Consider the following 17951-nt stretch of genomic DNA (forward strand, 5'->3'; position numbering starts at 1 on the left):
GATTCAGCAAGAACATGTGCCATGTGATTTATGTGAGAAGAAATAACCATCCGTAAAAAATTGGATGCTCTAGTCAGACAGCCAGCCTGTAGAGCAGGGACTGGATGACAAATGAAGGAGTCTGCAATGTGATGCAAAAATGGACAGTGTCCCATTCAGCTTTATTCACAGGAAAGTCATGTGCGTGGCTCAATTGTTTCACTCCAAGGAAAGCCACAGTCGGAGGCCTCCGCTTTTTAGCACCAAAATTCATAACTGAGAAAAGCTGGAGAGTGATCAAAGGGCAACATAAAAGTCATAAAGCGTGTTTAGAGAATAGATAATAATGGGTGTTTAGAGAATATGCTGGTTTCCCTGAGGGAAACCAGCATATTGGACCTACAGGAAAAGGCAGATGAGAAGATGCATGCCAGCCAGCTAACACAAAGAGATCAGTTCTCACAAGCTGAGGACAGAAAGATATAATATACTTCGACTTCAGCGAAGCTTTCAACAAAGTGCCCCATGATATCCTGATTAGCAATCTAGCTAAAAGTGGGCTAGATGGAACAACTATCAGGTGGATCCACAGTTGGCTACAGAATCGGACTCAAAGAGTGCTTATCAATGGGATCTTCTCAAACAGGGGAGAGGTAATGAGTGGGGTACCGCAGGGCTCAGTCCTGGGTCCAGTGCTCTGCAACATTTTTATTAATGACTTGGATGAGGAGGTGCAGGGAATGCTGTTCAGATTTGCAGATGACACAAAATTGGATGGGATAGCTAATACCCTGGAAGACAGAAACAGAATTCAAAGTGATCTTGATAGGCTGGAGCACTGGGCAGAAAACAACAGAATGACATTTAATAGGGATAAATGCCAAGTTCTGCGCCTAGGAAAAAGAAACCAAATGCACAGTTACAAGATGGGGGATACCTGGCTCAACAATACTACAAGCGAGAAGGATCTTGGCATTGTTGTAGATCACAAGCTGAATCTGAGCCAACAATGTAATGTGGCTACAAAAAAGGCAAATGCTCTTTTGGGCTGCATTAATAGAAGTAGAGCTTCCAAATCCCGTGAAGTGCTAGTTCCCCTCTATTCAGCACTGGTTAGACCTCATCTTGAGTACTGTGTCCAGTTCTGGGCGCCACACTTTAAGAAGGATGCAAATAAACTGGAGAGGGTTCAGAGGAAGGCAACAAAGATGATCAGGGGAATGGAACCAAAGCCCTATGAGGTGAGACTGAAAGAACTGGCATGTTTAGCCTTGAGAAGACTGAGGGGAGATATGATAGCACTCTTCAAGTCCTTGAAAGGCTGTCACAGAGAGGAAGGCCAAGATCTCTTCTCAATCATCCCAGAGTGCAGGACACAGAATAATGGGCTGAAGTTACTGAAAGCCAGATTCCGGCTGAACATCAGGAAAAACGTCCTGACTCAGAGCAATACAACAATGGGACCATTCACCAAGGGATGTGGTGGGCTCTCCCACACTGGAGGCATTCAAGATGAGGCTGGATAGCCATCTGTCGGGGATGCTCTGACTTGGATTCCTGCACTGAGCAGGGGGTTGGACTCGATGGCCTTGTAGGCCCCTTCCAACCCTACTATTCTATGATTCTATGAGAAGGGAAAACGAAAATTGGCTGCAGCTGCAGCTGGGAATACCATGGCCAAATGGCCACAATATCTGACTTTGGAAGAAAGCTTTGTCTTGGGCTGGGGTAAGCAGTGATTGCCAAACATGGGCCAGCTCAGTAGTTGAAACAGAGCTGAGAGAAGCAGTTTGCTGGTCTAAACAGGCCTTCATGAAACACACATTTGAGATCTGCAATGTCCTTGCTAAGGGCTGGCAGGATAAGAGGGAAAAAGGCAAAAAGGTGGCTAGCTTGGAAATGGATGACAAGGGAGAAAGTCTTCAAAAGCTGACATGGGATACTTTGAAGGACTCCGATGATGATCACCCTTCCGCACAGTCTCCAGGAAGTGCATCCATTTTTTATGCCAAAGGACACTGTTGAACCTCTTTCAGCCCGAGGGCCAAATTCTATTTTGGAGAACCTCTCAGGGGCCACATTCCAGTGGGGGTGGGGGTGGGGGTGGGGGTGGGGGGCAAAGGCAAAATGGGTGGGGCCAGAATAACAGCATATTAAAGCTCTTACTGCCAGGAACTAAGCCTTGGAAGAGGCATTTCAGCCTTTTAGAAGGGAGGGGAAAGACTGCACAAAAGCCAGGAAGCCACCAAAGAATCAGTGGTTGGGGGAAAGGGGGCATGGCCATCTGGGGAACCCCTGCAGGCTGGATTAGCAAGTCAGGAGGACTGGATTTGGCTCTTGCACCCGAGTTTCTGCACCCCTAGACTACGGCATGCTTCATCCAAAGTTAAGCAGTTGAGTGCCCACTGATTTCAATGGGAGAGAGTTATGCATGTGCTTAAGTCTCTGCCACCGAGTAAATGGGACCAAGGGCACAATCCTATCATCATCTACTCAGAAGTAACTCCCACTTAGTTCATGGGGACTTACTCCCAGGGCAGTGTGTATAGGATCATATATACCCAGGAGTAAATCCCACTGAACTCAGTGAGACTTCCTTCTAAGGATATATGTTGAGGAATGTGCTGTTAAGGGACTTAAGTTTGACTGGATCATGCACAGTGTTCATGTCACGGGCAGAGTGAGGGGGGCAGTGGCTAGATTCAGGCAGATTCAAGAAAGCTAGGTTTATTGCATTATTAGGAGGATAACTAAGGCAAGCGTCCTAGGAAGGGAATGTACAGTCAGGGCCAGAAATATTGGAGCAAGGATAACTGTTTTGGCAGTTGGCCTTTGTACACCACCGCATTGAAGGTGAAAGGAAACACACCCAGATGGGAGCGAAGTCAGGACTTTCAGCTGTAATTCAAGGGGTGTGACAAAAGTGGGACACTAACCATTCAGGAAGTACAGCCAGTGGCATACACACACACCCATCGTTGGTGGCTCATAAGTAATGAAACAAACCAACATCATTTCACACTTAAGGATCGCAATGGAAGGAATGGCTGACAAAAAGCTGCATGGCCAGGTGTGGCCTGTTTCCTGGGTGCCCCATGACCAATCAAGCAGATAAAAGGCCTGAAGGTGGTTCCGAGTGTTACATTTGCATTTGGTAGCTGTTCACTGGAACTCCCAACATGAGGTCCAATGAGGTGTCCATGAGAGTGAAGGAGGCCATCATTAGGCTGAGGAAACAAAGAGAGATAGCAAAAACAGTGGGAGTGGCCAACACAATAGTTTGGAACATCCTGAAAAAGAAGGAATTAACTGGCAAGCTCAGCAACAGCAAAAGGCCTGGAAGACCACGGAAGACAACTAAAGTAGATGACCACAGAATTCTGTTCATGGTGAAGAGGAACCCTTTCACAACATCTAGCCAAGTCAAGAACGCTCTTGAGGAGGCAGGCATGTCATTGTCAACATCTACAGTCAAGAGACGGCCTTGTGAAGCCTCTGTATTTACATTCATAACAAGGTGCAAACCACTGGTAATGCTCAAGGACCGACAGGCCAGATTCGCCTTTGCCAGCAAACACGTAAAAAACCCTGCCCAGTTCTGGAATGAGATTCTTTGGACTGCTGAAACCAAGATTAACTTGTACCAGAATGACGGGAAGAGAAAAGTATGGAGAAGGAAAGGAACAGCTCATGATCCAGAGCATACCACATCATCTGTCAAACATGGCAGAGGCAGTGTTATGGCATGGGCATCTACGGCTGCCAATGGAACCGGGTCACTGGTGTTTATTGATGACCTGACTGCTGATCAAAGCAGCAGGATGAATTCTGAAGTGTATAGGGCTATACTTTCTGCTCAGGTTCAGCCGAATGCTGCCAAACTGATAGGACGCTGCTTCATGTTGCAGATGGATAATGACCCAAAATATACAGCAAAAGCTACTCAAGAGTTTCTCAAGGCAAAGAAGTGGGATGTTCTTCAATGGCCAAGTCAGTCACCTGATCTCAACCCAACAGAGCATGCTTTTCACTTCCTGAAGACAAGACTGAAGGCAGAAAGACCCACAAACAAGCAGCCGCTGAAGGAAGCTGCAATAAAGGCCTGGCAAAGCATCTCGAGGGAGGAAACTCAGCATTTGGTCATGTCCATGGGTTCCAGACTTCAGGCAGTAATTGACTGCAAAGGATTTTCATCCAGGTATTAAAGGCGATCCTTAAGTTTGAAATGATGTTGGTTTGTTCCATTACTTATGAGCCACCAATGATGGGAGTGTGTGTATGCCACTGGCTGTACTTTCTGAATGGTTAGTGCCCCACTTTTGTCACACCCCTTGCATTACAGCTGAAAGTCTTGACCGCTCCCAACTGGGTGTGTTTCCTTTCAACTTCAATGTGGTGGTGTACAGAGGCCAACTGCTAAAACAGTTATCCTTGTTCCAATATTTCTGGCCCTGACTGTATTACTTGAGCCTTTCTTTAAATTAGCAGGACAATAAATTTGAGATATTAACCTGTGAAAGGAAGTGCCTTGGGATTATGGCCAATATGTGTGGTGGTATGTATGACATCTGGATGGAGGGTTTGTTCATTCAGACATTCCCAAAATGCCCCTCAACAACCAGTTGCCTGCAGAAGTATGGCTGTGGTGAGAGAGAGAGCTTTTAGAAGGGCAGGAACTGAACAAGCTCAATGGCAGTTAACCAATATGGGTTACATGGGATAGTTCAGCCTCCCGCAACCTGGTGTCCTCCGGAGGTTTGGGACAACAGCTCTCAGCATTCCTCCTGACCATTGGCCATGTTGGCTGGGGTGGAGTGGGTTGAGGTCCAAAACATCTGGAGGGCATCAAGTTGGGAAGGGTGGCATAGTCTGTCTCACCTCTTGCTCCTAGCAGCCCACTGCAGCTTCTCAGTGAAGAACCTTCCAGACTGACTTTTCCTAGCTGGCCATTGGGTTCCTGCTCAGCAAGAAGCAGCATCCTGTCTTAGTGGAATTTTGCTTGAGCCACAAGTTCTGTCTAAGCTCCGGTGTTTCTGGTCTTGCTCTTTGATCCTGTTATTGTTGTTGTTCAGTCATTCAGTCGTGTCCGACTCTTCGTGACCCCATGGACCATAGCACGCCAGGCCTTCCTGTCCTGCGCTCTCTCCCGGAGCGTGCTCAAGTTCATATTCATTGCATCCGTGATGCTATCTAGCCATCTCATCCTCTGCCGTCCCCTTCTCCTTTTGCCTTCAGTCTTTCCCAGCATCAGGGTCTTTTCCAGGGAGTTTTCTCTTCGCATTAGGTGGCCAAAATATTGGAGCTTCAGCTTCAGTATCTGTCCTTCCAATGAGCAGTCAGGGTTGATTTCCTTTAGGATGGACTGATTTGACCTCCTTGCAGTCCAGGGGACTCGTAAGAGTCTTCTCCAGCACCACAGTTCGAAAGCATCAATTCTTCGGCGCTCAGCCTTCCTTATAGTCCAGCTCTCACAGCCATACATTACTACTGGGAAAACCATAGCTTTGATTAGACGGACCTTTGTCGGCAAGGTGATGTCTCTGCTTCTTACTATGCTGTCTAGGTTTGCCATAGCTTTCCTCCCAAGGAGCAAGCGTCTTTTAATTTCATGGCTACAGTCACCGTCTGCGGTGATCTTGGAGCCCAAGAAAGTAAAATCTGTCACTGCTTCCATTTCTTCCCCTTCTATATGCCAGGAAGTGATAGGGCCAGATGACATGATCTTAGTTTTTTTAATGTTGAGTTTCAAACCAGCTTTTGCACTCTCCTCTTTCACCCTCAACAAGAGGCTGTTTAGATCCTCTTCGCTTTCTGCCATTAGGGTGGTATCGTCTGCATATCGGAGGTTGTTGATAATTCTCCCGGCAATCTTAATTCCGACCTCTGATTCATCCAACCCGGCATTTCTCATGATGTACTCTGCATATAAGTTAAATAAGCAGGGTGACAATATGCAGCCTGACTCCTGGCTTATTTTTCCATCCCGCCTTCTGGTTTGCCCTCTGATCCTGATTGCTCTTCAGTCCTGACTCCCAGGCCATGTTTCCATGACAGCGGAAGGAGAAGTGAATGGAGGAGTACTGGATTTTTTAAAAGGAATCAGCTTTGCAGTGCTTTGGTCCATGCAGGGCTCCATGAGCAGGTTCTCTACACCAGTAAAAATTGCTTCACAGAACATACTTCCTGGTGGAGGTGGGGTTGAAGTGAACATCATCTGACTGGTAGGGGCTGCTCAACCAATAAGAGAGGGTTCCCCCCTCTCCCCCCTTTCTCCTGAAAGTCCAGATGCTCCTGCATTTCAGGAGCAAGCCTCATTGAGCACAATGGGAGCTACTTCTGAGTAGACACACATATGCTTGTGCTGGGAAAGGGGTGGGGGGAGAACACAAAGATGGGAAACCAGCCCCCATTTTAACCCCCAGGATCTCATAATGAAAGGTCAAAGTAGTTACTTCCTAAGGCAATAAACAAAACAAAAGAGAATTGGAGCCTCGAGATCACACTTTACTGCACTTAAGGAACTGGACTTTAAACTGTGCCATGTCAATTGAGGGGGATCTTTGTAAATTCTGATGTGGGCATTCAGAGGGCAAGCCTCATTCAGCACAGTGGGAGTTACTTTTGAGGAGACACTAATTGGTTTCTGCAGGGATAGGAAACACCCCTTGACCAGGGTCATGGTGAAAGGCATCCCCTTGGGCAGGGCTAGCATACCTGAGGTATCTGCAGGGGTTGGTGCACACAACAACTATACCACAGAGAACCTGACTTAAGGAAAAGAATCGGACTTTAGGCAGTCTCAGGAAATCCAGTTTTTCCCTGATAAGATCCGGGGTGGCTGCTAGATGGCCAAGATGTCATGTATCCCTAATGACCTCAACACGCAGCCAGCTCAGAGTAAATTACTGGTGGAACACACACATCCCCCCCCCCCCCCCCGTTCCTGGCTCCTTTCTTACTCCGGACTACTGCCCATGACATAGAGACTGATTTCTGGAAGGAAAAGAGCTGAGCGAGCTCAGCAGGCCAGTGTTTCCTTTGGCACAAAATACCAGGGAACAGCCATGGTAGTATAAAAGTCCTGCTTAACAAGCCCATTTATCAAATGCTGGAGGGTGTGGCTTAGGTTAATGGAATAGGTTAGTCTTTATTAGGCACTTTGGCTTACCAGCACTTGAGGAATGGTCCACAGCATTTCTAAAGACTTAGTGGCATATTTGCCATGAGACCAGTGGGATGACACACCTTTACTGTGCCAATTGCCCCAAGGGTTTGTGCCATGCAGTACTTCTAGAAGTTGACATCATCTGAATCAGCTGAGGGCTTAAGGGATGAGGTAGCCTGGCCTGGAACCTGAGGCAATGATGGTTGCCAACCATCATGAATCCAGAAGAGTGGCAACCATGAAGCAACCTGAGGACACACAGAGGAAAGCAGATGGCAACCATGCTGTAAGACTTGTGTGTGTCAGGAGGGCAAACTCCAAATAGCTCTTTGGTTGTTTGCAGGAGATGGCTCTGCCCTTTCTCATGATGATGTTTACTTTATCCTCCAAAGTAGTTTCATAACCCCATGTGAGATCTGCATTGTGATATAGGAGGACAGTATAGGAGGAAATAAAGTCTTCTTTACTCAAGGTGAGCTAATGTGTAGGTGTGGCCAGTGACTTGACTCATCTTTATGCTCCTTATGCACAAGGGAGATGGTTGCTTCAACATAAAGGGCTAAACAGTCATTTACAACCAGTGTAGACAATCAGAGCTGGAAAAGGAAAATGTCATCCAAACCCAAGTTAAAACGTTGCATCGTGAAAGGAAGATCTGTTTTTGGCATTTGAGAATTTGGGGATGTACCTAACTATACAGCAGCCTTCCCCAGCCTGGTGTCCTCCAGATGTTTTCAGCAATAAGTCCAAGAATTCTTGATCATTGGCCATGCTGGCTGGGGCTGATGGAAGCTGGAATCCACCAACATTTGGAAGGCTGCAGGTTTGCTCTAGGCTAAAGGCAATCATTGCATATGAGCCCTTAATATCTTCATCAGCCTAGTTAAACACTCTCACCCCTGGGCCTCAGAGTAGGTGAAACACTGTGATTCCATACAGTCCAAAACCAACTGGAGGTCACAAGGTCGGAGAAGGCTGCTATGCAGTTTGCTAATTTTGAAATGCCCCCTGTAGGGGCAAAGTTGTTGCTCTGAGTTTAGTTTCACTTTCTGTTCTGTTTCTTAGTAGTTGTTAGTTACGCCCAGGCAGGAAGCGAAAGAAGGCTTGCCTTGGCTCTAATGAAGTTCTCAACCCCTGTTCTACTGGGTGTTGGTGGAATTATTACCTTTATAAATATGCAAACATGTTCAGGCAAACACAGACCAACTGTGCCGTAGGAACAGTGCAATGGCAAGAGTGATTGATGCTTCTCTTGTAATTAAAGTACATGCTGAGCATTCAGTCATCTCCAGCGTGATTTCTCAAATGCTGAATAACGTAACAAAGGCAGGCTTCTTTATCAGAAGATGGAAACAGATGACCATTGCTCCTGCAAATGCTCAGAAAAGTAGAGAAGTTGGGGTCAGGGTAACTGTCCACTCACCGTATGGTAATGCTCATCTCATTGTGATGACCTGCTCCCCATGAAAAAAGCCCACACAGGGGAGTTTCAAAGTGGCCCCCATACAATAAGCAGTTGTACTCTTTTGCTGGCTAGAGTGTTATGATGACTCCAGCTGAGAGTGCATGTTCCCTCATGTTTCTTGATCAGGGAGCTGGAAAAGTAAACAAGTTCTGTCCCTGCAGATTGTGGGATAAGCTGAGCCACACGGAGTCTTCAGGTCTTCTAATATCTCAGACAGCACCACATTATGGGGAAGACTTCTTCTGCGTATTTATGGGGGGGGGGAACATTTTTGCATATGAAAACTTTATTTCCCTTTGGAATGTATTTGCCCCACATGAAATACCACAAGCTAGGATACAAACATGGCTTCAATCCACCCAATTCCAACATGTATTACTGACAAATTTGTAGCCCACTCTAACCCAATGGCCCAGAGTGGGTAACAACAGGATGTAAATAGAATGCCCAGTTAAGAGCAAATGAAAACCTATACCTAACAAGTAGTAAATCTCACCTGTCTGCTGGCCTAATCTGAGCTACCACAAGTCCTTCTGAATAAAAAGAAAGTATGAGAAAACCCAAGCTTGAACCTGAACTTACCAGTTTTCTGGAAAAGCGAGTCCCACAATCCTGGGGTAGCCATCTGCCTGTATGCTTTCCATATTTGGATGTAAGGCATGTGCAGTACACTCAAGGATACTCTAGGTGGTCAAGGGTTTTGGAAGTCTAAATCACCTTGATCTGCGGAGATCAATGTGATTTGTATCTCTAAAGCCCTTAACCACCAAAAGCATCCTTTCAAGGGTACTATACATGTCTCCATTCCAGATGCTGAAGGGACACAAGCCTTCAGTGAGACAATATTACTGCATGTAGCTGTAGGAGCATTTGAGTAATACAGCCTTCCCCAGCCTGGTGCCCTCCAGATCTTTTGGACTACAACTCCCATCAGGCCCCAGCCAGAATGGCCAATGGTCAGGAATCCTGGGAGTTGTAGTCCAAAACATCTGCGGGTCACCAGGCTGAGGAAGACTGGTGTAATGTGTTCCCGGTAACCAACCTTTTCAAGATTCAAGTCATCATGTTCCAGCAGGAATATTACAATGATTACACGTAATTGCATTCCACTTGTGGGTCACTGGCACTTTCCAGTGGACCATATAAAGTGCCTGCTGGTTGCTGGGATTTTTGCAAAAAGAAAATGGACCTTGATCTGATCTGTCAATAAACTTCTTGTGTTCTTAAGCAAGAGGCAATACTGAGGATCATTAGCACATGGTAATTATGCCTCAGCTGTTCTCGAGATCCTCACTATGTTCTCTTGCTTTGGAAATTTTAAAACACATCAGGGAATGTAGACCATGCAAGACTGAAGTCTCCCACAAGAAGATGCATGGGACTGCTAATCTGATCAGGGATGTGGCACTGAGGGAAGGAGTGTTTATTTAACCCTTGCTTCCCATGCCATTTCCCCAATCTAGATCCTCCCACCCTGAAGCTTTTTGGGGGTGGGGGAAGAACACAGTCCCCTGTAGAACAGCTTCAGGAGGGCAATTTAGATCAGGAAAATAGTGCAGGAGAAAAGGGTTAAACATCCCTCTTTACTCAGCGAAGAAGAAGAAGGAAAAGGAGGAGAAGATCCTCATCACGGATTTTCAACATCACGTCTGGTTTTTGACTATGTATAGTCAGACTAAAGTTTTGATATTCAACTGTGGAGGATCATGATTAACAGCTATGGTTTTTAAAAAGTTTTTTATTGTTAATAGAAATGAGAAAAAGAGACAAGTAAGAATGGGAAAATGGGAGTGGGAAGAAGAAAAACAGAGAAAGAAGGAGATCAACAGAGCAATTTGGGAAAACACATCAGGCTCCATAAGGGCTGAAGAATGGACAGACAACTGACAGGTAGATATTTATTTTGGCAGTCTGGGACATTTGGCTAGGAATGGCTCCTAGAATCAGTAGGATGCCTCTTACATCTGGCTTTGGACCTCTTGCAGTGGAAGCAGTCTCTGTGGGTTTCCTTGAAGATGTCTCACCTTGTTAACTGAGCAGTCTTCAGTGCCTCTTCTTGGGAGGAATCCATGCCTGTGGGGAGTCTGCTCTCATCAGAATGGAAGGGCAGTGTGGGAGCCTGTGAAGATCCCTTTTGTCTGAACACCACTCAGCACTGGGCCTGTTTGTTAGGCACCACAACAGGAAGGCACCCTGCCTCTGCTTCCCATGCTTCCCTCTTCATCTCACCTTCTTTTGAGCCTAGGTGACATACCTAACACAAGGTCACAACCACCATGCCTAATTTGACAATAAGCAGTAATAAAACAGCCAGTGCAACATTCTGTAGATTATAGAGAACAAGGCCATGATCAGCAGTGGCTTGTCACACAGTCCAATGACATCCTTGGGGGATGTCAATTCTGCACACCGTAGGCCACCAAGGCAGGGAGTAGGACATGGGGAATATGTAGCCAGGCCTCACTGACGGGTGGACATATATTGGGATGGCAGAGGAGATAAAAAGTTGATGATTCCCAGGGTTGAAAAGGCTGAGGACAACTGAACTGGAGCCATTTGCTGCTTGTCCATTAATCAAAGCTGTGAGTCCTGAAGTTGTGAGTCTCAAAAGCTCAACAAAATTTGCTTCCTGACAATGAAACTTTCTTTCACTGTTAGTTGGTTTGTTCCTGCCAGCCGTAGCTGCTTTGATCTGCATTCAAGGTTTTCTGAACACAAATGGGGCTAAGATAATTCACGTTTTCATGAAGACACCTCACCTCAAAGAAAATTTTGATAAGAGAATTTCCTTACCCAGAACTAACATTATATTTGTTCTGATCATGACTGGGCCATTACCTCAGATAAACTTCTATTTGTTTATTTAGCCCTGATGTACATCTAGCCCCATTTGGACTGTGTTTAGACATGTGTTTGGAGTGGGAGGAAATGATGTCATCCTTCTAACCCCCATTTCTGGATCTCGTTTGAGCATATATTATGACTTGTTTATACAGTGGTTAACGCATTACAACTGTTAATCATTGATAGGCAGCCACATATATTTCCAGACTTCATGATGGCCATGATCTTTCCCCAGCTGCCATGATCACAGAAATGGCTGCACCTCTCAGTCACCATAGGGACCATCACTCCCCAGTTCACACTAACATTTCACCAAACAGCCATGATGATGTGGAGGTTAAAAAATGCTAGTTCTGAGTGTAACTGTAGGCCAGGATTCTGGTATAATGTCTGCACTGAGAAGAAACTTGAACATAAGAAGACTCATGTTGCATCAGACCAAAGGTTCATCTGGTTCAGCATTCTGTCCACACAGTGGCCAACCAGCTGCCTATGAGACACCCACAAGTAGGACATGAGTGCAACAGCACCCTCCTGCTCATGTTCTCCAGCAACTGGTGTACATAGGCATACAGCCTCTGATACTGGAGGTAGCATATAGGCAGCATGACTATCATGGAACCATCATGGAGTCTTGTTTATTTATTTTTAGGCCAACTCTGCCTAATGGGTGCAACAGCCTAGAAGATCATGCTTTCTCATTTATTTCAGTGGGCTCTGGGTCACAATCTCAGTTCCTCAAGGAAGGGGCTTTCTGACCATATAGATGCATAGACCATTTTGGATGCTTTTGTGGGTGCAGATGGGAGCATGTCTGCTTCTGTGCAACCAATGTCTATTATGCAAGGAATGCCCATGGCTTTTCTTTACAGACTTTCCTTCCTCCTGACATGATACGTCATGGCAGCTGAGATTGTTATTCATCTGGCAGTGCTCTCATAATCTAGACAGTTGAAAGACAAAAGAGCTGTGTTTGAGGTAGTTCCACAAGCAAAATCTCCATCACTCTCACTCTCTGCCTTCACCCAATAGAACTGGGATCCATTGGTCCTCAAGGGCTAGGGCTTACCTCGAGATGATAGCTAGCGTGGGTGTGTCTCCAGCTTGCTTGCTTTGTTGGAAGAGTCAGATGTTGTTAATTGTGCATGTGGCAGCACATGTATGTTATTTAACTTCTATAGTTTCTGTTGGCCATGAGCAGAGTGAGACTTGCTGATGACAGCATTTTGCAAACTGAAATAACCAACTGAGCTGATGTTGGTTATTACTCCCAGGGGCAGTATGCTCCCGTGCTTGCTTTTCATTCCCTGACCAAAAGATGAACATGCATTTGATATTGATACTGAGCCCACTGATACCACTGCATTTAGCCAGTGCTCTAGACCAGGGGTGAGCAGGCTTCAAGCTTATCAGATCTCAGGGCCGGCCTTACCATTAGGAAGAATGGGGCAACCTGAGGGGTGTGAAGTGGAGACAAGGTGTTGGGGGACAGAGCTGTGTGTGTCATGCAGCCTTTCCTCCATCCCCCTAAGTTATCCTGCTGTCCTCAGGTATGGTGGAGAACCTCTCCAGTGTTGAAGTGAGATTCAAATGCGAGTTTGGTTGGCTTCTGTACATGTAATAGAGAGAAGGACCATCCTGTCCTTCATCTCAGGTAGCAAAGTCTCGGGCCAGTCCTGTTATATCTACTTTGTTGTTTTTACTAGAATCCCAAGATCCCTGAAAAAGTACACTTAGCATTAAAGAATAGGATGCCTCTGAACAGATTCTGAGCTCAGGAATGTGTTTTGAGTACCAGAATTGAAATGGGCTCACATTCCTTTCACACAAACGTCCACTCCTGGTTACCCGAAACAATCTTCATTTCTGCAGCCTAATTTCGATGGGAAAATTAATTTTGTTGTTGCTCTTGAGAGACAGAAATCTTTGCCAATCTAACGCAAATCATCCAGAAATCTACCAGTAGGTTCTTTCTGCTCACTCTTACTCTAAACAATCTGTTGGAACACATGAACACACACACAGCTGATCTTAAAAATTAAATAACTATTAATTCCAGTTAGCCACCTGACCAGTTCTACACCAATAATCGTGTTTACACAGAAAGACAAACAAGATGCTTTGTCACCAAGGTATGATCCCATTCCCGTCAGCAAAGAACAACAATCCCGAGCCGGACACACCACCCTGAAGAATAAGCCTGCTGCCATAGCCATTAGAGGTGGAATGAACGTGATATTATGTGGTCCACATGCTAGAGGATGTTCTGCTGTGCTGGGCACAATTCCCTAAGAAACTATACGGAGGCAGAAAAGGAGCCAGAAGCTGTCAAACCAGCATTTATCTATTTTTATTTTTTGACAAAGCTGTTTGAACAGTTCCCTGCCACTAGTACAAAATCCAGGGGGAAGTAGTGGGATTCAGTGGAATAAGTCCAAACTCCTTGACAATCTGGGTGGCTTTGGACATATCCCTTTGGATTTGTGCATGTTATATTGTTGCCACTGATGCTGCTCCAGCTGGAGGTAAATATGGCACATGGTGAATCCACAGATGACTTGCATCCTTTTTTATTCTGTCATTTGAATGCCCACAATGGCAGGAATGTCCATTGGATTTAAAAATGGTTCCCTTCCAATTTCTAACCTGCATTCACAACTGTGGGAGATTGTGTGCGTGTTGTGGAGATCTGGGCTTGCATGCAATGTCGCTCCACCTGAAGGTGATGGTGGTCCAAAAATGGGTGGGGTGGGATGCTAGGGATGAACCATGAGTCCAGCTTCAGAGGCAGCTATATAAATGGCACTGAAGAGATAGACAGCAGAGGGGTAGGGAAGAGTGAGAGATGGAAGTCCAAGTGGTAGAAACTGATGAGCAAGACAAGCTTTGTTTCCTGGAAATTGGTGGAAGTGACAGAGACAGGAGATAGATTTATTGAGCTGGAGAGCAGGTTTAGTCAAAGCTTTGACATCTGTGATAAGTTAGCCCTCCCTAGGCCAAGGTCAAGACTGGGAGATATTTAACTCTCTTGAGGATTGTTGTTGTTCAGTCATTAAGTCGTATCCGACTCTTCGTGACCCCATGGACCATAGCATGCCAGGCCTTCTGGTCCTCCGCTCTCTCCCGGAGCGTGCTCAAGTTCATATTCATTGCATCGGTGATGCTATTTAGCCATCTCATCCTCTGCCATCTCCTTCTCCTTTTGCCTTCAATCTTTCCCAGCATCAGGGTCTTTTCCAGTGACTTTGCTCTTCGCATTAGGTGGCCAAAATATTTGAGCTTCAGCTTCAGTATCTGTCCTTCCAATGAGCACCCAGGGTTGATTTCCTTTAGGATGGACTGATTTGACCTCCTTGCAGTCCAGGGGACTCATAAGAGTCTTCTCCAGCACCACAGTTTGAACGCATCAATTCTTCGGCCTTCCTTATAGTCCAGCTCTTGCAGGGATGCTAAAATTGGCTTTCAGAGGGTTGTATCGTAAGGGAGTTTATCACAACAGCATTCTTACAAATCTCATGAGAAAAGTCTCAGCAGCATGCTTTGAATCATGTGTTTAGGTAGTCACTAGTACCCTAGCTTTAAGCCAGCTCTCCCCAACCTGGAACCCTCCAGATGTGTCCAACTGCAAGTCTCATGATTCCCAGACAGCAGAGAAGGGTGCTTTAAGTAATAGAGAAACAGACAGTGGGAATTCACTAATGGTAAGCAAGAAGCTACCAGGCCCCAGGGGAAAGTACAGCTTACCTCTTCATAATTTTTCTTTGGGCAGCAGGAGGAGATGGACATCTCTGCATCTCTGTCCATATGCCTCCACTCCACTCCACTCCACTCCACTCCACTCCACTCCACTCCACTCCACTGTCTGCTCCTTCCTTTAGTCCCTTCCACCCTCTGCTCTCTTTGTCTACCATCCTGTCAGATGCAACTCTGAATGTATTTTGGTGCAGCCCAATAGACAATTTAAACCTGACCATGTGACACCCTCCATCCCCCACCCCCCTAAACTAGAATTTTCCCCAACTCCAGATATAGCGTGATGTGCAAATGGCAAGTATATCCCACGGCAAATATCTCACAAAATATCATACGAGCACCAATCCTTATCTGCGTCTGAGTCCCTATCTAAAATTGGAAGCAGCCAACAGTTCTTCCTTTGCCATCTCTCTTTAGGCTGCGGGCTGTTCAGAGCAGAGACTATATCTGCCTTTTCATGTGCCTGTAAGAGCAGGGCTTAGCACAAGCAGTCTGAAATTTGGCTGGGGTGTCTGTGTCGCCACAAACAAAGTTAATAACAGGAAGAATTATATATGTTGAGTGAATATACAATGTGCTGATAAGCAACAGAGGCTGCTATGTGAGGATGTCAAGACAGCTGTGCAAACGCCAGTTAATTAAGCTAAATATTACTTTGTGTATTACAGGAGAACATAATGATGAGTGGGGAATGGAGGTGACTGCTCTAGATTCTGCACAGCAAATAACATGGCTCTGATCTGAGCATAGAAGGAACACATTTCTTATTCTTTCCACCCCCCCACTTTTTTTTTCAATTGAGGCAACACTTCATTTGTAGCATGGTTTCTTCTTCTTTTTCTAAGTGCCAGCACTTCTCTTCTTCTCAGAGACTTAATTATTGTAAGTGATAGCACTTTTCATCTCAAAATCACTGCTCAAAAATGTGTCCATAAGTAGTAGGTGGGCTGCTGTGTTAATTCAGGCCTGAGGAACATTCAGCCCACATTGGCTGTATTTGGAGGAAGGCTGATTGTCTACAACATTTTTAAAGGATTGCCCTTTGGCCGCCAGGCCATTGAGTTGGCAGTGAAAGAAGCCTCAGTCTGTAAAGAACAGTGCCTGCACTAACCGCCTTCGCTAAGAAATCTGTGTCAATAAATTATGAGCTTTTGCAAATTGCTACACATTTTGTGATAAGATTCATTAAGAACTGCAGAAGAGAGGGGTGGTGTGAGTTGTGGGGAAAGCAGGGGCATGGTAGTTTGTCCACACTCACACACCTCCATTACAGTCTTTAATGTGTTGTTTTCTAACACACTCACTGTTCCTTATTTTTATGCACCATAAATGGTAATTCTTGCACCTTGTAGCCTTGTTACTGTGCATGTAGTCATTCTCTTCTCATAATAACTGGGCAGTTCTTTCAATTTGGGGAGGAAGTTTAAAAAACAACAACAACCATACGAAATATGTACACTGCCAAATGATCACCCCCTTTACACACTAGTACATTTGCAGGGAAAAGAACCCCACTTTTTATGGTGGGGGGCACTCATGTGAAAGACCTCACGAGTGCCCCCCACCATAAAAAGTGGGGTTCTTTTCCCTGCAAATGTACTAGTGTGTAAAAGGGGTGATCATTTGGCAGTGTACATATTTAGTATGGTTGTTGTTGTTTTTTAAACTTCCTCCCCAGATTGAAAGAACTGCCCAGTTATTATGAGAAGAGAATGACTACATGCACAGTAACAAGGCTACAAGGTGCAAGAATTACCATTTATGGTGCATAAAAATAAGGAACAGTGAGTGTGTTAGAAAACAACACATTAAGGACTGTAATGGAGGTGTGTGAGTGTGAAAGACCTCACATGAGAGGCTGAAAACTGGGCAGGTGTGTGCAAAAATCACAAAAGAAGAATAAGAAGTTGCAAAGAGCTCCATTTGGTAAAACTCTTCTTACGTTATTATACGGATAAAAGGAAGTACTTCTTCACATAGCACATAGTTAAACTATGGAATTCACTCCCACAAGATGTAGTGATAACCATCAACTTATAGAGTTTTAAAAGGGGATTATATTACTTCCAGTATCAGAGGCCTCTGTATATCACATGCTGGGGAACAACAACCAGAAAGGTGCTATTGCACTCATGTCCTACTTGGAGGCTTCCAATTGGGGCATCTATTTGGCCATGGTGGGAATAGAAGGCTGGACCAGCTAGGCCTTTGGTCTGATTCAGCAGCGCTGTTATTATGTTCTTATTTACCCAGCTTAGGCTGGTGCACCAACTATTTCCATTTCTGGAGGAGGAGGACCTGGCCATAGACTGAACTATTTAAATGCACTCAATTTGGGCGATGCTTTTTAAGAGCATTCAGAAACCTCATAGTTAAAAGTAGTTATTATCTTTAATGCTCTAAAGCCTTTGGACCTGAGTGGCTAAAAGGCCTACCTCCTACCACATCAGCCTGCCTGCTCTCTGAGATAATCTGTGGAGGTCCTATTATAGCTAGCCACCATCTAGAGTTGGCAGGACTGTTTCACAGGGGCCCTCTCTATTGCTGTGAGATGCCTTGCCCCAGGAGATCTGGCAGGCTTCTTCCCTGGTGACTTTTCACTCAAAGTCGAAGACTTTGCTGCTCTATTTGTTATTGATTGTTTTTATCATAATGTGCTGCTATTTGCCGCCTTGAGGAATATGTGAAAGGTGGGATATAAATTCCCACAATGAATAAGTAAATAAGCCAGCAGGATTTCTATAT

This window comes from Heloderma suspectum, chromosome 1, assembly GCF_057233095.1.
Source record: "Heloderma suspectum isolate Gila_16-S chromosome 1, 16-S_ref, whole genome shotgun sequence".
Taxonomy (NCBI): Eukaryota; Metazoa; Chordata; class Lepidosauria; order Squamata; family Helodermatidae; genus Heloderma; species Heloderma suspectum.